This window comes from Amblyomma americanum, chromosome 1, assembly GCF_052857255.1.
Source record: "Amblyomma americanum isolate KBUSLIRL-KWMA chromosome 1, ASM5285725v1, whole genome shotgun sequence".
In the NCBI taxonomy this organism is placed as follows: domain Eukaryota; kingdom Metazoa; phylum Arthropoda; class Arachnida; order Ixodida; family Ixodidae; genus Amblyomma; species Amblyomma americanum.
Genome location: NC_135497.1, coordinates 358,602,974 through 358,621,102, shown reverse-complemented (window position 1 = coordinate 358,621,102; position 18,129 = coordinate 358,602,974). Strand labels below are relative to the sequence as shown.

The 18,129-nt window shown below is 48.6% G+C and overlaps 1 protein-coding gene and 1 long non-coding RNA gene across 2 annotated transcripts in view; one reads left to right on the top strand and one right to left on the bottom strand.

Annotated features, from left to right (window-relative positions):
• LOC144115604 (uncharacterized) overlaps positions 1 to 18,129 on the top strand; it is a 50,775-nt gene that overhangs the window by 15,133 nt on the left and 17,513 nt on the right. Inside the window, exon 2 of the long non-coding RNA XR_013311469.1 lies at positions 10,689 to 10,782. This is a non-coding gene — a long non-coding RNA (uncharacterized LOC144115604). The remainder of the gene's footprint in view (positions 1 to 10,688; positions 10,783 to 18,129) is intronic.
• The window catches only part of LOC144115602 (uncharacterized), a 96,473-nt gene that overhangs the window by 74,194 nt on the left and 4,150 nt on the right, over positions 1 to 18,129 (bottom strand). The window lies entirely within an intron of this gene.

The window sequence follows — 18,129 nt, the reverse complement described above, 5'->3', positions numbered from 1 at the left end:
CCCCCCCCCGAGAAAAAAAAATAAAAAATGTGGTCGCAACCTAAGTGAAAGCAGTTTTCATTTCGATACGCTCGTGCGCTGGAGGCGAGCTTTCTATGATGTCCCAGCATAAACGACTGCAATGCGTAGAAAATCTCAAATCCCAGTGCATTTTTCTGGTGTGTAACATGTCTCAGGGCTCACTTTGGGCAACGTGTAGTCGGTAGCAAGGGCTTTTTTTTTTTCTTTAGAGGTTGTCCAGCTGCGCTCTCCTGACACTCTGTGGTTTTGGACGAGCTCCTCCGCGTATTCAGTACCAGGACAGTCCACTACTTTGAGAGACTGGCATCTTTTGTTCGCTTTTGCAGAAAATATTAGTCATCCCTCCCGTCAGGCTCGAAATTTTTGTTATAAATTCTGGCAAGTAAAAAAAAATGTGTTACATCTCGTCGCCAAGAGTACGCGTCAGCATGAATTCCTCTGCCTGTCCGGCGCAGCACATTCTAAGTCATAGATGCTGCTATACGCACCCATTAAATCAGTCACTGCAGGAGTTTATAGAGTGGCACGCGCCCTATTTTCTTCTTGAGTCGTAGGGGCGCGTTTGGGCACCAAATCGTGTTTGTCTCATATAGGATTGTTCCGTGCCCAGGAGTCAAGTCCTTGTCGCAGAAAATGGAGCGAGATAAAGGTGGCCGATGACGGCTACACAGATTTATTCCCTTCTTCCCTGTGTCGAATGCCTTGTTTGTTTTTCTGGCTTTTCTCGTTTCGTTCTTTTTTTTTCGTGAAAATATAAATGTGATTAGCCCTTCTATGTCTTCCAATTTTTAACCGATCCCTCAGTGTGGGTATGTGTGCCTTTTGTTGCGAGGACAGCAAAAGTGTGGTAGGCGCCGCTAAGTATACTTTCACGCAGACACTGCCAAGTAACGTCACTTCCACTAAACTCGCTACCAGCGTACACAGAACAGCGCCATCCGCTATCAGTTTATTTGCCCATCGTTCTCCACTGACTGCGATGTGTGCAGTGCAGAAATAGCAATCAACTGTTTCTCAACTTTGAGAAAAACGGCGGTTTTTTCGTGTTACTTGATGATTATTATTTTTAATGTACTGTTAGGATCACTATATGTTGCGTCGCTCATAGAAATGAAGGTAAATGAACAAGGTTTCGAAAAATGATAACTATTACGCAGAGGCTGGATATTTACTGCGAAATTTCATTCGTGAAGCGCAAACATTTTGTCAACAAAAAGAAAAAATGGGTAACATATTCTTATTTATTTGTTATTTGTGCATTTTACAACCCCAAAGACCTCAGAAGGAAGCAATGCATGAGGGGTGGGTTGGGCAGAAATAATATAAAAGGGCAATATTTTGCACGATGCCAACATAAAGGTACTAAATACAAATTGAACATAGGCGACACCTCAAAAGATTGCAATGCAAAACATAGTTACAAAAGCAAATAGAAAAACAAGAACAAAAAGAGACAGAGGCACAGAACAGAGCATAAGAACTGGATGATGGACTAGTAAACAATAAAAACTGCATGATAAATCAAAGTGCAGCAGATGAACGTTACAGTGGAAAGGTACACGAAAACTTAAAAGACGCCAAAAAATTTTAGCATACCTACTACTATCTAGTAACAGCAGTATTGGAAGGGCCGTTACAATGTTTTGCTGTTCGTATGAAGCAAGACTGCGCAAATTTTTCTGTTTTCGGGCAAGGGTATGACTATTTTTCTGCCGAGCTGACAACAGGAAATGTTTTTCGACGGAGGTGCTTGACAGGAGTGAATAGTAGCATCGACAAAAGAGGGATAAACTGGAAAATTTTCGGCGGTCCTTTAACAAGGCCAAGCTGGATCGTTTCTTTAGCTCGGTCACGCTAGTGTAGGATGAATAATCGGAATAGATAAATCTAACGGCACGATTTTGGAAATGTTTAATCCTCTCAGAAATGCACTCTTGGTGTGGGTTCCAAATGGCGGCTGCATATTCTAATTTAGGGCGTATTACTGCGGTGTAAGCTAGTAATCCCCCCCCCCCCGAAAAAAAGATAAAAATAAATAAATTATATAAAATGTTCCTCACTAGAGCATTAAAATAAGCTGCAAAAACGATCATTGCCGCTCGCAGTGTCATTGAGAAATAAATTCGTCAACTCTCATGACCGACGTGCCCTGCGGTGACTTGCACTGTTTTTTTGGTGCCTTCGTAGCAATTTTTCGTAGCAGCTTTACATCCTGTGCTTGATACCTGAACGGTCCGTGTGTCGTGTGGTTCGTGGAGTTGGCGCACAAGCTCGGTACTAAGTGCAAGCTGGTCCTGCGGGACGCACGCCTGCTGTCCAAGTGAGAAGGACGAGATGCGCGGCTGTACCGCACTTGCGGTGGACCTGCGCAGTCTGCCATGACCGTTAGCTATCACGGCGCGGCATTGGTTTCGCTACGGGTTCAAGAATCGCAACCTGGCGACTAGATAAACACTGATCGTTTAGTCATTTGTATCTACGGAATGCGGCGACGTGCCTAGCGCCGCCGTAAGATCTTTGCGATATTGGCGCTCACATCTATCAATCACGGGTGATCGAAACTATAAGGGAGCGGTTGGGAAAGAGTTAAACACACTGCCTGCTCCCGTGCAGTTCACTTTAACTGTAATAACTACTATACCGAGAAGAGAACGAAGCCAAAGAAAAAAACTCAACGGCCGGTGGATGTAAAGGGAGAGCTAACCGAGCTGACAGGCCGCGCCGGAATAGCTAGAATGCCGCTCTTATCTTAAGAAGGGAACCATTCTTTCTTTTATATTATATGAAAGTGCCATGAGCTGAAACTCGTTTCAGTGTCGGCATCAACTTCGCCGCGGTTTCGGTGCTATATTCGACTGAGATTGCAGAAAACGGGAGAATAAAAGCATTGCGTGGTTGAAAAAAAAGACTAAATACTTGCCTCCTATGTCGAACCATGTTTCTCTTTCGATCGTGCATAGAAAGGCTGCACAAAGTGCTGTTTATTTGTTGATTTGTTGCTTGAAGCACCAATAAATGCGAACCTGTGGAGTCGTCTTTCGTTATCCTTCGTCGCTTTGCACCGGTTTTGCAGCTCGGCAAAATGCACCTGGGTGCTTGGCGAATATGTCGACATGGAGAGGAGGAGCGTGTCTCCTGCCGCCGGAGAAAGCTTTGATCCGGTTACAGCGCCGTGCTTAGACCCTTCCCTCATCAGTTAACGACAATTGTAAAAAAAAATATGTTCTTTCTTTGCAAAATTCTCGCTATTGAAACAAAAGAAAACTAATCTGATGATGACTGGGTCTATATCGTTCTCACTGTGAGCGACGTTTCTCTACACGAAAGCCGACTGGTCGTTCGCTTATTTTTCAGAGAGCCAGGACGACGCACGAGCGAAAGCGTAATCCGACAGCAGAGCATATCCCTCATTTGCGACACACCTTCGTGGTTCCGAAACACGTGAGACAGGGGAAGAGCAGACACAGCGCTCTTAGTTCTGCTGCACCGCGTATATAGCTAGAGCACGTACCTTTTCCCAGCGTGTGCTCTCCGTAACATGGCAACAAGGCTGTTACACGTCGGCTTTGTGCCACTTATTTGCGGATCGCAATCTTGTTACTTGTGTGCGGCTCGCTATGCGGAGCCTAAGCATTGTTTCATGGCCCTGCAGCCTAATGCGAGCTGTTCGTGTCCCGTTTTTCACCTGTATTTTTTCTCCAGAAAAAGTATGCGCGGTTGACACGGAGGACCGAAGTTTTGTGTCTATAGAAAAGCCAGGATCTACGTTGCAGATCCATCTCCTAGAATAATATCCCACGACGTGTGCAAGCTCGACGAACTCGGAACGGAATACGGTGGCGCCGTAGTGAACCAGAAGGGGAAGTTCCAATCTTCCTACTTTTTATCCCAACTCCAAAGAAATAAACAAAAGGGACGAGTATCCACTTTAAATCCTACGGTCTTCGGCGCAAAAGAATAGTGAGACAGGAGCCCGGAAATTCTAAAGGGAAGCCGCAAGAAAAGCAGCAAAACCATGAACGGCGTAGCCGACTTTCCCAGACAAGCAGAGATTATGGAGCACAGATACGATGGTCAGGGCTCAGAGCCTTCGCGCCGCTATAGAAAGCGGGATGCAGTGCAAAAGGTGCTGCGCTCTTTCTTTTTATGATCACCTGCCTAGTTGTTGTTTTTTTTTTTTACTATCTTAGGAATAGTCACGCTTCTATAATAGGAAGAAAGCAAAGGGAAGTAAGGGACCGTAGGGAGAGGAGCGGCAAGAAAACACTAAAGATTTATTCCGCCAACAAGCGAGCTGCCAAAAATGGATGCACAGTGGCACACGGCCGTAATGAAACGCTGCAGTGGCAGGCGTTCGACAGTGCCAAGAAAAGGGGGGGAGCGCTGCGGCCACAAGACTGAGGGGTTGTCGAAAAAAAGAAGAAAAAACTTACTGAAAGGGAAAGGGGCGAAAGACAGATTGAGATGCCGGCAAGCGCAACAAAGCACCCTTGATGCGGGCCTCAGTGCGGTGCGGTTTGGCGCGAAAACCAGCGCACGCGAAGAGCAGTGAAACGTCGTGGCGGGAGTGGGTGGCGGTGAAGCACGAGAAACAACGCAGAGAGCGAAAAGAAGCAATCGGTGGCAAACAAGGCGGAGCAGCGCCAGACCGCAAGAGAGGGGGGAGGGGAGGGGGGGGGGAGATAGCGGCGGTGAGTTTGCTCTCCGTTCTTCTTCTTCCCTCGCACCGGGTCCCCCGGCTCGTCTGGCGCCTCGCGAGCGGCGGCGAAAATCCTCCTGTTCTGTTGTTCTCACCTCGCCGCAGAGGGCTTAAGAAGAGAGGGGAATGATTTGTCTTTGAGCTCGGGGATTCCCCCTCAGGCCACAAATTAATTGCGGTCTATGAGGAGCACCGAAGAAAAGAGAGGCGCTAGCGCTGCACTGGCAATGGGGGGAGGGGGACGCCGGCTGCCGCGAAGCGCTTCTCTTTTCCGCGTGTGCGTGCGTGACGCTCGCCCTCCCCGGCCGATGAGAGGCCCGCCGGTTCCTCCTCGCTGGTTCCGGTGGATGGTGTGGATTAAATTCGGCGCTCCTGGCGTACCGGCCCTAGCGGTCGGCGGCTTGCGGGAAGCAGGGCGTTAACAAGCTTATTACTCGCAGCAGATTGGTAACACGGGCGCGGACGCTTAGGTCCGATTGCGCTGCCAGCGCGGATGGGAGCCCGCCTGGATCCGGCGGCAATCGCTCGAGGTGCTGCCGGCAGCGAATGAAGCTGCTGGCGCCCGGGAGTGCCAGGAAGCTTGGCGGCTCTCCCGTATTCTTCGCTTTCCTCTATTTCTCGACTTCTACTTTTTCTCGGTTCCGAAGCCTCAGCCTCCGCGTGCACCGTGTTGCGCCTAATCTGGGCGAGTCGCTGTAGCAACGGGTTTCTGGTGTTCAGCGCCGCGCTGCTCACATTACGCGCATAAAGGCAGCGCGTGCCCAATGTGCATTTTTTTTTTTGCAAAGCGTGTTTACCGAAGGTTTATCTATTACTCTTTCTTTAAAGCGGTACTCGGAAGAAGGACTGAATCTCCTGGTGGACCGGCGAAGTAATGGGATTTAATTTAAGAATCATGAAATATTGTGACGGCCGCCTAAATGTCAGCGTATGGGTTTCTTTTCAATACGCTTTTTCTGCCACTCAGTGTAAGGTAGCCACGACTTCATCCTTGATCTTACAGGAACAGTCGACCACTTTATTTTTTCTTCAACTTCGGGAGCTCGTCTTTTCACCGTTTATTCCACCAATTCATTTACCAAGTCTCTGTTGGAATACTGGATTTCACATGTGCGTCGTTTCTTAGATTTGGTCTGTGTAGATAATGCTGGGTTCACTGCTGTCTCTATCTGTCATTATAACAGGGCTGGTATAATTTACTGTAGTTATATACTGCTCCATTACGCATGTCTGGAGTTTTTTTTTTTTTTCGCTGAAAGCATCACGAATGGTGCATAATCAGCAAATGTGGACATGCCAGTTTATTTGACTACAGTCGGATACAAGTCGAGAATGCAGCGGCGAGTAATGCCTATAAAAGAAATAAATTAATACCCCTCCAGCCAATGGCGCCGACCGGTTCCCTTGACTTCGCGGTTGCGATGCAGCAGAGGCTAGGCAGGAAATAAATGGAGATGGTTCTTTGTCCCCGCGCCTTGGGGTGTGGGCCTCTCAGCACTAGCGACACTGAACCTTCTCTCTTACATGCCCTCTTCCCCTCTCCGCACCCTCCGCCCGAACAACGAACAACTAATTCCTCGCGACACGGGGATAAAGGACCGCCTCGTATTTTTTTCTGCCTATATAGCCTCTGCTGCATTACAACCGCAACGTCATGGAAACCGGTCAACGGCATTGGCTGGAGGGTCGCTCTTGGATAAAGACTTGTAGAGAGACCCTCCCCCATTTGTATCATCGTGTAGTATTCGCCTTTTCTGTCTCCTTTAACGGGCGTTCGCCGTTATATTCTTGAATTGTGTCCGACTAAAGGTGTTGCCACAGGTTTCGAAGATTTTATTTTTTTGTGTGCAAATGCACTTATAAAAATATTTCTAATTGATTAAAGAGAAAAATTCTTGTACAACTTACCAAAGAACTTAAAGAACAAACTTAAAAGAAAGGCACCCAGCTTCATTGCAGTGCAGCTGAATGAAAACATTCCTGGAGCATGTGATATTTAATGAACGCTTCACTATAAACCAACTAACAACTATAGACGCCCAAAAGGAAACAAGTTCAAAACCTTTTCTGCGCCATTCACCCCGGAGTACTCTGGCGTCATATATTTACGCAGGAGCCTCGGCATATGGCTGTAACGGGAATATAATATTCGCTGTAGTATGGCTGCACGGGTATCAAAGAACACCAGAGTTCTTGGCATTCGCATTTGACTTTTTTCGCAGCGGCAAAAAAATAGAGAGCTTGGTCGCTTCTTTTCCAGCTTTTCGGGTATAAAGCTGTTTGCAGCCAAACTTGGTATACCGGTCATATCGAAATCCATTCTGCCAAGATTTCCAAAGCACCCTGCGCCGAGCTCACGCCCTGCAAGCCGCGCAACGGCGGAGCCGGCGCAGTGTTCTCCGCCTTGGCCTCAGGAATAATTTAGCGACCCCGCTCTCCATACTGCAAGTGAGAGCGTCTGCAGCGACGTAACGGTCTGCTCCTTACGAACTGCGATGCCAACAAAAACAAGAGCGCCACAGAACAAGAGTGAGCGCGAGGAGGAGACTGCCGCCGCCGAATTAGAGGGGGGAAAGACACGCAGAATGCGGCCTCCTTGCTGACCAAGGTCGCTGCACCTGCGGGTTGCGCTCTTGGCGCATGCGTTGTGCTCGCGTTGCTTGCCCCGTTGAGAGCGGCAATATAAGGCCGGGTCACGACAAGACGTCGGAGGGGGCCGGCTCAGGGACAGCAGCATCCGAGACGGCCATTAAAGCGCCGGGCCGAACCAGCCAGCGTCCGCCCTAATCGGGTTACGGCGAGGATCTCGGCGGCGCACCCTGCGACAGACTGCCGCGCGCCGCAGTCGGGGCCGGGATTCGGAGACGCGCCTCGCATGCCCATCGCCCAAAACTAAGGGCCCGTTCGTTTGGCAGCCGCGCCGCTCATTTGTACTCCGCTGTGTCGAATGACATTTGTCAGAATGCACGTGCCACTCTCCAGTCAGAAGCAGGGGAATACTTTTGCGAGAATAAATGCCTGCGTCATGTTTGATTCTTTCTAGAGGTCAGCGCATCATGCACGCTCCACGTGCCTAAAGACGCTGTCCGTCCGTTCGTCCGCGCATGCGTGCGCACGATGGCACCGACAGCAGGAAGGACACCCGTGAGAGAGGTGGCGTGTTTGAGGAAATGCAAATAGATTCGTGTCCTGTCGTGCAGTAATGCGGTGGACATACAGGAACAGACGGTGCTGATCGGCCGCAATGTCTTCCAAGAGAACACAGGGAGTTTGAGTCTCGCTGGCCCATTGAAAGTTCTCGAGTCGAGGCTTGAATCGCAGGAAAACTCAGCCAAAGGTTGAAAGAAAGAATTAAGACGAAGGTGGTCGAGGATATCAAGACGTGTCGAAGCCATTCCAAAAGTCCTTGGATGGAGGCAATGTAAAGATAATTGGAAGAAAATTCAACTAGTTATGAAAGGCATAAGAAGCTACAGTGCTGTAGAAGGGCAAAGAGGAACCAGTGAACAGCGGTAATAGCGGGCAGTAAGGTACGTATAACGAGAAGGGCATACATGGCACCAGCATCAAATTACGAATTTATTGTTCACACGGGTTTTGTACAAGGCTTCAGAAGGGGAAAAACAACACATTTAACTTGGCGGAAGAATGCGGATTTCTTATATAGAGCAAAGACATGTGTCCTAACGCAAGCGACCGCTTCATCCGGGAAAGGTGTCGAGCTAGTTTTTCCATTCGCGTTGGCCCTTATAACCCTAAAATATTGTGCACTTTTCTTTGGAAGGCCCCTCCTACTCGTGCGGCAAGTGGCGTCCTCCGTGGTTTCGGTGACTGTTGGCTCCCTTCATAAGTTTGTCAAACGAGCCCCTCATTTTTTTTACCTTGTCTGCTAATAGCTTAACGAGGGTCTCGGTCCTGGCAGTCTTGATGCCATAGGTAGCATAAGAGGGCTCTCGCACAGTTTCCGCCCTCGCCGTTAGATGACGTTCCACGTCACACTCGCGGTATTACAGGACGTGCTACGTCCGCCGCTATGGACGAGGGTGGCGCTGGTGAACACTCTCAAGGTTCCCTTACAATAAACATAAATACCCACGAGAGCAGCAGATTGGACAGCTTTCGCCGTAGCTCAGTTGGTAGAGCACCGGCCGCGATATCGCATTCGTAGGTCGTGGGTCGGATCCCACCGGCGGCATGGTTGTTTTTTCTGCTGCTTTATAAGAAACGTTCTTCAAACGATAAACTACTGTAAGTATTATTGTCCCACTGATTAGCACAACACATTAAAAAAATTAAAAACATTCCCCTATGCACCGTGGTTTCGGTGACTGTTGGCTCGCTTCATAAGTATATGTGTGTGTTCATCCATGCCATGTGTACACACGCAACACACATAATACACTTGATAACCCACTTTAATCACATAGCAGTATCATGGATAACATAGCAAAACCACTATAAAGAATGCAAACCAAGATAAATTAGGCAAACAAGGGCCAGACATGTATTTCTTGCGCCCCTAATTCGTATTTGGCCTCACTACGCAAATTGGCCGCCATTTTTTCACGATGTGTTTCATTCTGTACGTCTTCCATAAATTAACGGCACTTTCGAGAGGCAGTTTATTTCCTCTGGGCCTTTCCTGCTGCAGCTGGAATGAATCGGCCTCAAAGTCGTTTTGGCAGCGCACTGCATGCGTCGTCCGTTAAGGCGCTGCACGATAAAACGCCTGGCGTTCTCACTGGCCGGCTGCGGTGGCTCATCGCATGGCTTTGGCATTCTGCTTCCAAGCACGCGGGAGCGCTGGTTCGACCCCGAACGGGGTGGCAGCGTTTTGGGCAGAGGCTATATTTCAAAACGCTCGTGCACTAAGACTTCGGAGCAGCGTTAAGCAGTTGATTGTTGAAATTAACCTGCAGCTCTCTTTTACGCATGCGCCTCGACCACAGAACAGAGTTTTGTCTTGGTATGAACAAGCCGTTTTCACAGCAGAAAATGCTCATGTGGTTCCCATTCATCTTACATAGTTTTTGTGGACTTCATTTTCGTGCTCGACACAGTGCAACTTGGCGGATACACTGTCTCGTATATAGTGCGCTGTCCGTCTGATAAAAACGAAAGATGTGAAGTTCTAGTTAATGCTCGCCTGAGACGCTGAAGAGAAGCGCATATTTCGCTGCTCAGACCTTGGTTTGTCGTATGACGCCGTTTTCAAGAAAAGTTTGAGCTTTTGCTGAAATAGCATTCATCTACCTTCATGTTTCTCTCGGTGGGCGCATGCAGTGGTTCAGGAAACGATGTTTTCTTTGCCTGTTCAACCTGCAGCATGCACGCACTGTCCTCTCCCCTCAGCGTCCCCTGCTCAGTAATACCTCGATAGTTGGCTCTGTGGCTTTGGTGTTCGGACTCTGAGGTCAAGTTTGCGAGATGCATAAACGGCCGCGGGAGTTGCGGTGTAGTCAAAATGCATGCAGAGCCCTCCACTAAGGTGTCGGCCATAGCCCTCGTGCATCTAACTTCATATCCCACATACCATTTTTCCTAAGCAGAAGCCCAATCGTGGTCCCGCTTATAACACAGCACGCATGATCCTCGGCCGGCTGATGTGATGCGCAAAGGGGAGAGGAAAACATTGTACAAAGGTGCTTTATTGATTCTTTTAATTTAAAATGCAATACCCATAAAGGGAAAGAAAGGCAAGGTCGTTCTGAAAGGCGGCGGTACCCTCTCGACTGCTATGCTGCAAGTTGCTACAGCGCGTGCACGCAGCGGCACACGCGGGCCCATACAATACACCGATCAGTCATTTTCCTTGTCCGCCCGCATGCATGCCACTGAAGAAATGGCGTTATGAGGGCCAATGTCTGTCTTCGGTCACTGTAGAGGAATAGCATATACTGATGGACTTGTTATTAGGTCATTACTGTGCATGCATGAAGCAGGCTCTGTCTCTACAATCATGTTGCAGCTTTAACCAGTGGGAGGTCAGCACCAACGCAGCAGTGGTGGTTCTACGCGTGCTCTGCAACTTTTATCCTGCATGTGCGTATACAGGGAGTCCTGTAAGTAGCGCATTTAATTTTCATTATGTGTATGCGTGCTTGTGTGCGTGTGTGTTGGCGTCTGTATGAAAAGAAATGTGATTTGCAGTGATTTGCTATATACATATAAATCTTGAAGCCGTTCGTAGTATTGCAGAAAAATATTTCATCATGACGCCAATCGCTAATAAAGATCGGTGCAAGGAAAACTTTAACACTGTGCTCTTTCACAGCCGCATTGTTCAATACGAGTTCATACACTCTTCAACGTCTATGTGTGCCCTGGAACACAGACATTACTTCTTTAGGTTACATGTCTGCACCATACCGGTACAAAGGCGACTTCTAGTAGCAGTGCGTTCTTATCTGTTTATTCATCGCCTTACAGAAAGTGAGCAGTGCGTTTCTGTTTGCGCGTAGCTGTCAGAACGGCACAGATCTGGTAATCCTTTTTTTGAACGGAGCTGCTAAGTTTCAACGCCTCCTCTTTTTCAGTGGCTACTTGAAGGAGATTTGAGGGAACTTAAACAATCGTACAGCCAAGCTGATGTATCAGTGACACCATGCGCGAGCACGAGCTTTCTTAGAAGGGTATCACATAATATTCTGCGCCCTGTCTGGCTTCTTCGTTAGAGCATCGGTAGGTAGCCTGAAGTCAAAGTGGTGTTGACCTGTAGAGATAAGTAAAGGTACTGCGCAAAATAATACAAACACGAACGAGGAGGGCACAAGGGCGGGCGCAGACTCGCGACTGGGTTTATTCACAAGAACAACGCATACCTCATGCCAATCAGTAAGCGCAAGCCATAAATCTGCTCTCTGTCTGATAATGTCTTACCGAGGTATCACTCGCGCAATCATCTCTTTTGTTCCTTATCAAGAAAGCCTCAACGATGTGCGACCGACCCGCCCAACAATATGCACTCCTGTAAAGATGAGACTGCACGTTTAGTCGTTCAGCACATAAGAATGGCAGGGAAAATGCGCCACAGGGCGCCACAGGGCGGTGCAGAAGTATGGCGCGTGGCTAGCGCGCCTTGACGAGTGAGATTAAAGCTCAGTGCTTACTATAGTCTGTACGCCTCAGCTTGATCTCATATAGACGCCGTACTTTCATTGCAGTGGGGGAAAGAAACAGTCGAAAGACATCGCATAACATGATTTCTGGCAGCATTTACTCACTCAGCTGAAATATGCTGTGTAGTTAGGAACATTGTTAATAATAAATTTGGTTTATGGTTCATGGGGGTTTAACGTCCCAAAGCAACTCAGGCTATGAGGGACGCCGTATTGAAGGGTTCCGGAAATTTCGACCACTTGGGGTTCTTTAACGTCCACTGACATCGCACAGCACACGGGCCTCTAGAATTTCGCCTCCATCGAAATTCGACCGCCGCGGCCGGGATCGAACCCGCGTCTTTCGGGCCAGCAACCGACCGCCATAAACACTTAGCCACCGCGGCGGCGGTTAATAATAAATTTTTACCTGCCAATAGAAAACTGTGCACTATGTATGAAAAACGCTAAGGCGCCCGTGTGCTGTGCGATGTCAGTGCACGTTAAAGATCCCCAGGTGGTCGAAATTATTCCGGAGCCCTCCACTACGGACCTATTTGTTTCTCTCTTCTTTCACTCCCTCCTTTATCCCTTCCCTTACGGCGCGGTTCAGGTGTCCAACGATATATGAGACAGATACTGCGCCATTTCCTTTCCACCAAAAACCAATTATTATTATTATTATGTATGAGGCGCGCTGCAGTGGATGGTTCCGGGTTGATTTCTACCACGTGGGCGTTTTTGCGTAATAACATTTGCTGCTGGGCCAAGCTTGTTCATACAGTCAAGCCCGGATATATCGAACTCAAATTTCTCCGGTCGTTCGATATATCGAACTACACATCAAGTTCCAGCTGTTTCTCCTAATCCCTCCCTTCGATCACTTCTTCGCGCGCGGAGACGGGGCACAGACTGAGGCACCTGTTGGCAGCGAACGCAGGGTGTGCTTGGGGGCCACCTCTTGTACTCATTTTACACGCTGGTGAAGCCAACGTAACTAACTTGCGCGAAGAAACTGTACCGTCGTTTTAATGAGCGATTATCATATTTATTGCGTTCTGGCAACAGGATTAGGCATCTTATAATAGGCGGTAGCTAGTTCTAAAAACCATCCGCTGCGGACTTGGTGCGAAGCTGATTAGGCCTATCAACGGCTGGCGAGAGGTGGGCTGCCTGCACGCCGGCGCATGACACGTCGCTGCAAGAAGCACGTCACTAGCGTGGGTGGAATGTATTCTTTCTATTAGGTTACAGATAAGCTCATCTACTGCCGTTTTTATATATCGAATTGCTTCAGCATCCCCTTCGAGTTCGGCATATCCGGGTTGGACTGTATTCGCTTTCTTAAGAAATCACTTGTCCAGTTCTGTCTCGTGCATCTGTCGAGTGCCACATCTATTCAAAAAAGAAATGAGTTTTTGCATTGCGCCCACGCAAATACGGCCGCCGTCGTCTGGACTGAGCCCATAAACTCGAGCACGCGAGCCGAATGGAATATCCACTTAACGACCGCGACCGCTACAGTTAGGCGCATCAAAGGAATTAAAGCCGCCTTCATATGAAATTAAGGCACCATCACGACACCGTACGTAGGGACACCACCCTGTAAATGGGTCCCCATTAGGGGGTCGACACCTCCCTTTAATGTGCAATAAAAGTTTTTCACTACCACCCACAAGGAATAGTCAAATGCGTGGCTTGAATTTTGCAGGCAAAATTTCTGCTGATTAGTTTTATAACATCATAAACGAGGAAGAGAACGTGCTTTATGGCAGAAAAGACTCAAGTGCGCAGGGAGTTTTATATGGTAACTCTATCGCTTAAGGGACTAAGGGAGTAGCAGGGCGCCAACGAGCATGCGCAGAACGCTTAAGCCTCTTGAGTTAGCGTTCTGCGCATGCGCACTGGCGCCCCGCTATTCCCATATCCCCCTAACCAATGGGGTCACCCTATTTAGAACTCTCTAATAACCAGTGGCGCATTCATGGGTGAATCTTGGAGGGGGCGTTTATAGGAAAGAGCGGAGTTCTATTTGCGCACTATATTTCTGGTGTCTTCTTGTTCGAAAAATTGGTTTTTTTCATAGTTTCTCATAGAAAATTTCACGCTCAAAAAGGGGGGGGGGGGGGGGGCAGGGGGAACCCTCTTAATTCTGCCCTTGAACCCCTGTCTAAATTATGCGCTTAATCGTTCGCCGATTCTTCGTGGTGCCAGCGAATGTGCCCGATTTACACACCAATGACGACGCCGAGAAAAAACTTGGTTCCTTACTTAAGTTGTAATGCTCTTGCAGAGCGAAAGCAACAAATCGAAACGGACGCGCATTGAATTTGGAAGGTTTTCTTCTTATGCATGGTCATAAAGCAAGCAAGCAAACTGCGTGGGGCCCCGTTTTGAGAGCAGCGAATATAACAAAAAAAAAAAGAAGCTCCGACACGCGCGCTCTTTCAGCGCCACCGCACTGTAATGGCTATGGGATGAAGCGAGGGACAAGTTCATCTCGCTTCACGCACGCGGTGGGCGGGCAGCGCTGGCGTCGATACGACTCGAGTTCTCAGCGACACGTCTCAAAAATCGCCGGTCGCTTCGAGATCACTTCATTATCGAATACGCGCGAGGCTGGCGGAGCACTCAACGCGGGGGCGGTGGGAGAGGGAGGGGGGCGCCATTACCCGGCAATTACATCGAACGCCGCGGGCCGGGGACAGGCATAGCCTGGATTCGGAACGGCCCCGGCGAGCCTCTCCTCGGCCGTCGAATGGGGCGCCGGGTCGCCGGAGCTGCGCACGCCAGCATTCAGATCGAATGGACGAACCAATCTCGCCACGGAGACGTGCGCGCGGCGTCGAAGGAGAGCGTCGGGGGCCGAAGGCAGCGCACCCTGGCGCGCCGCAGATCGGCGCGCAGTCATCTCTCCGCCTGCGCCGTTGTCCGCGCGTCGATTTGTAATCACTCAATTCAGGCTTTGAAAGTACGCGGGTAGAGAAAGAGAGAGAAAAATGAGAGCTGAGGAAAAGCGGAGAGGGCGGCCGACCCTCCCTTTTTTGGCGGACCGTAAACACCCCGGCGGGAGAGCGAGGGCGGATCGAAGAGCCCCAACCTGGCAGTTATAGGCTGTCTTCGGCGCGCTATGCGTGCGTGTAGACGCGGGTACAGCGGGGGAAACGAAGACTGCCTCCTTTTGCTTGCGTGGAACAGTCAATTCCTTCATTCCTATTTACTTATTATTCCCTGCACCGCCAGTTTTCTCATAACAGTGTGCTTTCAGGGTGCAGCGCTTCGTGGCGAGGTGTTTCTGGGCGGTCGGAAGCTGCCGCTGACTCCCGCCACGCTCGCCATGATTGAGAACGTCTCTGTTTTGTGGTGGTATCGATCAAACGTCAACTTCGGGGAAGAATTTTTATCAAGGAGTCGGCCGTTCACGGAGAGCTGATGTTTCCCGACAGTCACGGAAGCTCTTGCGCCGGAGAGGCTGCTAAACGAAGCACGCACGCAGTATACGGGAACTTCACGCTGTACTATTATGCGAGATGTACGCACCTGCGAACGTGCGTTTGTTGCTGTCTCCTGAGCGGCATCTTATACTGGCCGTCTCAAGCACAGTGTACGTTAACCTCATGAGCGTTAAGTCTGCGCAGTGTAATGTTCGTGTGGCATTCCCTCGTGTGTGGCTGCTTGCTATAACAGAGAACCTAGTACCCCCAGTATAACAGTCAGTGTTACATTAGGCATTCATGGTAAAAAAAAAAAATCAAAGCGAGCGACAGCTTACTTCTGTCCGTTTCGTTAAAAAAAAAAGTAGAGGGACTGCCAGCACAAACGTACCACACTTTCTCGTGCATACTCTTAGAGTTGTGGACTTGCCTGTTGCGTCCTGCCTTCCTTGGTAAGTATTGCATTGCTTGCATCCCACGAACCCTTCGGACGGTTAATTTGCGATGCGGCCGACAAGTAAAAAAAAAAAAACAGGTGATAGCGTGTTCACTGCACGACAAAAAAATCACGAGTCCAAATGTGCAGCTGAAGCCGCCCGAGCTCATGCACAGCCATACCTGTGTTTTACATTTCCGGCGCGTATATGACTTCCAGGTCGTATATAGTTCTCACAACTGCCTGTCGGTCCATTGCTCTAACTAGGATCCAAATGCTAGTATTTCGTGCTTGTGCTTAGCTTGAGCAAACCTGATAAGTTTAGTTTCACCGTTGTGGTACCTGCGCATCTAGAAGTCGAACACATCAGAATGCGTGCCGCTCACATCGGTCTTTTTAAGTTCTTGTAGAACCGCGATATATATAGCTGCAAAAAACGGCGTCTGCCTATGAAGGCAGGTGACACGCCACTCAGAAAGCTGTATAAATAAAGTCAGCGTATATATATTCCAACTAATAAGACACAAAAGGAGCAGAAATTATACGGGGCCGTGACAAGTTGCAAACATAAATACGCAGCCTTTTACGTTACAGGGCTATACTCGAGCTTAGAGGTGAGCTGCCGATGAATTTCAGCGACCCGATTTTCAATAACCCGCACCGAGGTGCGATTGTGAGGAATTGGTTTTTTTTTTTGTCCTCCACCAATATGTGGCCATTGCGGCCGGGCATATAACAGGACCACTTCGGCGAAATCTAAAGTGCATTGAATAATCGTTGTATATGAGGTTAGTCACAACTATTTTATTTCACAGGCAAAATTAGCGGAGCTCACGGGCTACAAGGGTTAAAAAAATTGATGTTCACATTATACCCTCTCCGAAAGTAAAGCAAGTTGTCTTTCGCATCATGTTCAAATCATTATTTTTTTCACACCCCAGTCTGACCACACTGCCTCAGGTTGTCCTGGTGCAAATCGTGTTGCTCGTTGCCCAAAGTGTTCGTGATGCGGGAACTTGGAGGCATCGTATTTTTAGCCCCCGACACTAGAGCTCAGGTAATCGCGCTCCATTAGCTCACAAACCTCACTCGTGTCGCTATACTGCCATTTCAGCCAGCCAGCACAGGAATTACGGGGATACAAAACTGCGCAGCGTAGCAAGCCCTAACTTCCGAGCACTAGCCGATATAGAACGAATAAACATAGAAACTGGGGAATAAAAGCGCATAATCATCGTGCCAGATTAGCAGGTTGTAATCACATTTCACCTTAAGCATCCTCGCTTCAGGGGCGGATTTATGGGCAGCTCTAAAATTGGGTGACTGAAGAAAGGGGAGGGGAGAGGGCAGGAGGGGGTGCCCTTATTGTACAACACATTTCTTGAACTTTTCCCGTCGAAAGAACTATAGGATCAACGTGGTTCTCTCGTTAACAGTTTCTCGCACAGGGGTGAAAAAGAGGGGAGGGGGAAGCCAGAGAGGGGTCGCCACCACCTCTTCCTGCTTTGATTCCGTCGATGGTTTAGATCTATTATGAGAGATATAAATTGACCAATATGCAGCTTCTACAAAAGTGAGAAGGCGTCGATAAGAGGCAAACTTGTACGTTCCAATATCTTTTTGAATTTTCGCAGCCTACAAGAAGCCCCGTGTACCGATAACTACGGCGGTGAAGCAGAGGTCCCTGGCGATTACGTCGCTTGTCGAAAAAGGACGCTTTTACTTGCGGCGGAAAAATTTAGTGCTTTACTGAATTTTCTGGTGCCGAAGCTTGAGCCAGGACGTATAGTTTCCGGAATAATTTCCTTCTGAACGCCAGATCAGCCGCCGATCCCGCCGCTGCTGGTCCCGAACAGTGAGCCTCGAACGCGAACTACGACAGCACTTATTTAGTATATGTATGCGTAATTGTTTTTTTTTTCATGGTCATAATACTTGACTATAAACGACCGTAATAGGACAACAGACGCGTTTCTTTGGTTTTTACGTGTGTGTGCGCGTGTGTGTGCGCGGTGGATGGGAGGAAGAGTTGCTTGTTTGTGCGTATACTTTTATAATAAGTTACAACTTGCAAATGTGGTTTAAGCCTTTCCCTGCTATGTCCTTTCTCCTGTCATTTCCTGGCCCTTTTTTTCTCCATCGTGTCAATATCCAATCGCCTTTCAGGTGCAAAAGATCATGTGCTACCCTCAACTGCCGGCACTCTTAGCTCTTTTTATTTTCCTTTCTAATATATAACAAAACCACTTCATAATTAAATTCAACCACCTGAGTTTGCTAACGAACAAGATATCTGAGTAAACGCGGGAACTATAGCATTTCGCTTCTATAAGGAAACCTGATCTTCTGTGGCCAACAGTCGAACGTCACTGGCATTGTATGCTATAACAGCGCAGTAGCACGTCGGCAGCAGCGGACTAACGGACGCAAAGGCATCAAAAC